This window comes from Bison bison, unplaced genomic scaffold (genome assembly GCF_000754665.1).
Source record: "Bison bison bison isolate TAMUID 2011002044 unplaced genomic scaffold, Bison_UMD1.0 scf7180017862127, whole genome shotgun sequence".
In the NCBI taxonomy this organism is placed as follows: Eukaryota; Metazoa; Chordata; class Mammalia; order Artiodactyla; family Bovidae; genus Bison; species Bison bison.
The window spans coordinates 7,784-13,629 of NW_011492699.1; positions in this window are offsets into that span (position 1 = coordinate 7,784).

Genomic DNA, 5,846 nt, shown 5'->3' on the forward strand with positions numbered 1-5,846 from the left:
TGAACCCTCCTCCCTCCTCCCTCCCCTACCCTCCCTCTGGGTCGTCCCAGTGCACCAGCCCCAAGCATCCAGTACCGTGCATCGAACCTGGACTGGCGACTCGTTTCATACATGATATTATACATGTTTCAATGCTATTCTCCCAAATCTCCCCACCCTCTCCCTCTCCCACAGAGAAAGGAATGATGCTAAAGCTGAAACTCCAGTACTTTGGCCACCTCATGCGAAGAGTTGACTCATTGGAAAAGACTCTGATGCTAAGAGGGATTGGGGGCAAGAGGAGAAGGGGACGACAGAGGATGAGATGGCTGGATGGCATCACTGACTCGATGGACGTGAGTCTGAGTGAACTCCGGGAGTTGGTGATGGACAGGGAGGCCTGGCGCGCTGCGATTCATGGGGTCGCAAAGAGTCAGACACGACTGAGTGACTGATCTGATCTGATCTGATCTGGTAGCTTAGCTGGTAAAGAATCCACCTGCAATGTGGGAGACCCTTGTTTGATTCCTGGGTCGGGAAGATCCCCTGGAGAAGGGATACGCTACCCACTCCAGGATTCTTGGGCTTCTCTGGTGGCTCAGCTGGTAAAGAATCCACAGTGACCTCATACTATGTGCTTTTTTAGTCTGGCTCTCTCAACTCAATATTGTGTTCAGACATACTGTGTAGGGTTGCTGCATATAGCTGAGAAAGTCCATACTCATTGCAGTAGGGTATTCCATCACATCATCATATTCTACATTTTAAACTCAACCAGAGTTATTTGTGAATTTTATCTCATTAAAGCTGATGCTGAAGCTGAAACTCCAATACTTTGGCCACCTGATGCACAGAGCTGACTCACTGGGAAATACTCTGATTCTGGGAAAGATTAAGGGCAGGAGGAGAAGAGGGTGACAGAGAATGAGATGATTGGATGGCATCATTAACTCAATGGACGTGAATTTGAGCAAATTCCTGGAGATAGTGGAGGACAGGGGTGTCTGGTGTGCTGGAGTACGTGGGGTAGCAAAGAGTTGGACACAGATGAGGGACTGAACAACAACGAAGCTGGAAAATATCATGTGACTATGTCACAAAGTATTTATCCATTCTAATTTCTTTTTTTATAATTTTATTTTTTAACTTTACAATATTGTATTGGTTTTGCCATATATCAAAATGAATCCACCACAGGTATACATGTGTTCCCCATCCTGAACCCTCTTCCTTCCTCCCTCCCCATACCATCCCCCCGGGTCATCCCAGTGCACCAGCTCCAAGCATCCTGGACTGGCGACTCATTTCATATATGATATACATGTTTCAATGCCATTCTCCCAAATCATCCCGCCCTCTCTCTCTCCCACAGAGTCCAAGACTGTTCTATACATCACTGTCTCTTTTGCTGTCTCGTATACAGGGTTATTGTTACCATCTTTCTAAATTCCATATATATGCGTTAGTATACTGTATTGGTGTTTTTCTGTCTGACTTACTTCACTCTGTATAATAGGCTCCAGTTTCATCCACCTCATTAGAACTGATTCAAATGTATTCTTTTTAAGGGCTGAGTAATACCCCATTGTGTATATGTACCACAGCTTTCTTATCCATTCATCTGCTGATGGACATCTAGGTTGCTTCCATGTCCTGGCTATTATAAACAGTGCTGCGATGAACACTGGGGTACACGTGTCTCTTTCCCTTCTGGTTTCCTCAGTGTGTATGCCCAGCAGTGGGATTGCTGGATCATAAGGCAGTTCTATTTCCAGTTTTTAAAGGAATCTCCACACTGTTCTCCATAGTGGCTGTACTAGTTTGCATTCCCACCAACAGTGCAAGAGGGTTCCCTTTTCTCCACACCCTCTCCAGCATGTATTGCTTGTCCATTCTAATTTCAATGGGCAACATCACTCTCAGATAAGACATGGCTTTAAAGTTCCATTTTCCATTTCAATTAGTTTCACAAATGTTTTTTCCCCAAATGAATTTCCCTTGATAACATTTGCTAAATAGAATTTTCTCTATCTTGGGGCACACAAAATATTACATATGCATGTGATTCTTTTATTATATATCTCTTTTATCAGATATAAGTGAACACTTTCTGTATTCCAGGCACTGTTTCAGTTGCTGGGAAGAAAATGGTGTCAAAGTGTTATGATTTGAATGTATCTCTCTGATGTCAAAGTCATATGTTGAAGTCCTACCCCCAGAACCTCAGAATGTAACTGTATTTGGTGATGGGGAGTCTGAAAGAGGTAATTAAACCACTAGGGTGGGTCCTAACTCAATATGACTAATGTCCTGATAAGAAAGGTGATTGGAGTGCAGAGAACATACAGAGACCAAGTGGTGAGAGATTTAAGAAATAAAAATACAAGACACCCTAAATGTAGCGAATTTCATAGAAACAGTGAACATTAAAAAAATATATATATTTATTACATATATCTTCAGTTCAGTTCAGTTCAGTCACTCAGTTGTGTCTGACTCTTTGCGACCCCATGAACCACAGCACGCCAGGCCTCCCTGTCCATCACCAACTCCCAGAGTCCACCCAAACCCATGTCCATTGAGTCAGTGATGCCATCCAACCATCTCATTCTCTGTCGTCCCCTTCGCCTCCTGCTTTCAATCTTTCCCAGCATCATGGTCTTTTCAGATGAGTTAGATCTTTGCATCAGGTGGCCAAAGTATTGGAGTTTCAGCTTCAACATCAGTCCTTCCAATGAACACTCAGGACTGATCTCCTTTAGGATGGACTGTTTGGACCTCCTTGCAGTTAAAGAGACTCTCAAGAGTCTTCTCCAACACCACAGTTCAAAAGTATCTTAGATAAATATTTTGTGCATGTTAATTATACATATATACATATCTTATAATGTACAGATACTTTCACAAGTACACCTGTACCTTACTTTTTTGTACTTCAAAGATAATGTACTTTTTATAAATTGAAAATTTGTGGCCACTGAAGTTATTTTTACCACATTTTAGAAAAGTATTTTTAAATCAAGGTATGTACATTATTTTTTTTACAGAATGCTCTTTCACACTGAGTTGCGTGTAGTATGACATAACTTTTACATGCACAGGGAAACTAAAAATTTGTATATGACTCCTTTTATTGCCAATTATTTTTATTGGGTCATCTGGACCCAACCAGTGATATTTCCAAAGTATGCTTGCGTAGGTGATAGTATTTGATTAATGAATGAACCTCCAGTTTGGGTCATATAACTTATTTTATTTTGTTGGTTGCGCTGTGCAGCTTGTGGGATCTTAGTTCACCAATAAGGGACAGAACCCGTAATCCCTGCAGTGGAAGCATGGAGCCCTAATGACCAGACTGCCAGGGAATTCCCCATGCCATTCAATAGTTATGAAAATGCACCATTTTCTTTCCTGGAGAATTATCCACATTCCAGTTTCAGTTAATGGCGCTTTCACTTGAAATGTGAATCTATCCCTCCTGTCCACTACGAGCTCGTGGTTGATCTGGAGGCTTGACTACATTGTGATTCAACTTTTCATCGAGTCTTGCCTATCACAGCACATGGAGTAGCACAGGATATCCAGTTGTCCCCTAGAAGTAAGGGAAGAGTGATAATCAGGTGAGGTCAACCTCTTCCATCAAAGTTTTACCAACAGTTTCAGTCTCCATTACTTGGATCCTACACCTCTAATTTCATCACGACTTTCAGTTTGGTGATTTTCCTACTTCTGTTCAACCTCCTCCATTTATTTTAAAAAATATACTTGCTATTTTTCTTATTTGGCTGCACTGGGTCTCAGGTGTGGCACCTGGGGTCCTTCATTGTGGCATGAAGACTCCCTACAGCAGTCAGGCTTCTCTCTAGCTGTGGTGGGCAGGCTCAGTCACCCCCCCAGCATATGGGATCTTAGCTCTCTGACCAGGGATCAAACTCACGTCTTCTGCATTGGAGGGCGGAGGCTTGACCACTGGACCACTGGGGAAGTCCCCTGTTGCATCTAGTTTTAATTCACCTAATAACTTGCTACTCAGTTTCTTTTTTTAAATTATTATTTTATTTATTTATTAGTGGCTGTTCTGGGTCTGTGTTGCTGCGTGGGCTTTTCTGTAGTTGTGATGAGCAGAGGCTCCTCTCTAGCTGTGGTGCACAGGCTCCTCATTGCAATGGTTTCTTCTGCTACAGAGCGCAGACTCCAGGGCATGCAGGCTTCAGGAGTTATGGCTCCCAGGTTCTAGAGCACAGGCTCAGTAGTTGTGGCCCATGCGCTCTGTTACCCTGAGGCAAGTGGGATCTTCCCAGACCAGGGATTGAATTTGTGTCTCCAGCATTGGTAGGTGGATTCTTTACCTCTGAGCTATAAGGGAAGCCTGCTGCTAGTTTCTGGACCTCCATCCCTCCTTCACCCTATATCAGTTTCTCAATCCCACAATTAATCCTCTACTTCATTATTACCAATGTCTTCAGTGTTCATAATCTCAATATCGAGCATTCTGTCTTGCAACAACTTAATCTTGTCTTTTCAGTTTCACTTCCTATTTTTCAGTTCCACCCAGCTGTAATCATTTATCAACAAACCCTTACTTCCCACCCTGTCTACCCTTCTCTGGCAATGCAAATGTTTTTTCCAATTAGAATTTTTCCTGGACTTCCCAGGTGGCTCAGTGTATAAGAATCTGCCTGCCAATGCAGAGGACATGGGTTTGACTCCTGGTCCAGGAAGATTCCACGTGCTGTGGAGCAACTAAGCTTGTGTGCCACAAATACTGAAATCTGCATGTTCTAGGGCCCACAACAAAGAGTAGCCCCCACTCTCTGCAACTAGAGAAAGCCCTCCCATACCAATGAAGACCTAGCACAGTCATAAATAAATAAAATGATTAAAAAAAGAATTTTTCCTAATCAACTCTACTGTGTAGCTCTAAAAGCCTGAGATAGAAAAGTCAAGAAAAATGATTATTTTCACAATTGACTCTATATCTCAATAAAGCCACAGGAAAGGTACAAATGAGCATATACCTTTATCATTATGAAATGATCCACACCACCTGTTATTACTCTCTTCTTCTTATAGTCAACTTTGTCTGATATTAATGTAGCTGTGCTAGCTTTCTCGTGTTACTGTTTGCACAATATGTTTGTTCTTTTCGTTTTACTCACAATATATTTGTGTCCTAATATTTCAAGTGCAATAGTGGACATATATATTGTTACCTGAGTCTCTTTCCCATGGGGAGGCTCTGGTGTGGGAGTCACTGAAAAGAGGCAAGAGGAAGAGCTTCTTATGTGCAGCTGAGTGTTTCATTTCTTCTTCTGGTTGCTGCTTACTTTGTAATTTCTTTGTGAAAATTCATCTTGCTGCACTTTTCTAATCTTTAAAAAGTTTATTTAAAAGTTATACAGGAACTGGAGGCATCAACCTGCCTGACTTCAGGCTCTATTACAAAGCCACAGTTATCAAGACAGTATGGTACTGGCACAAAGGCAGAAATATTGATCAATGGAACAAAATAGAAAGCCCAGAGATAAACCCACGCACCTATGGACACCTTATCTTTGAAAAGGAGGCAAGAATATACAATGGATTAAAGACAGCCTCTTTAACAAGTGGTGCTGGGAAAACTGGTCAACCACTTGTAAAAGAATGAAACTAGACCACTTTCTAACACCATACACAAAAATAAACTCAAAATGGATTAAAGATCTCAATGTAAGACCAGAAACTATAAAACTCCTAGAGGAGAACATAGGCAAAACACTCTCCGGCATACATCACAGCAGGATCCTCTATGACCCACCTCCCAGAATATTGGAAATAAAAGCAAAAATAAACAAATGGGGCCTAATTAAACTTAAAACCTTCTGCAC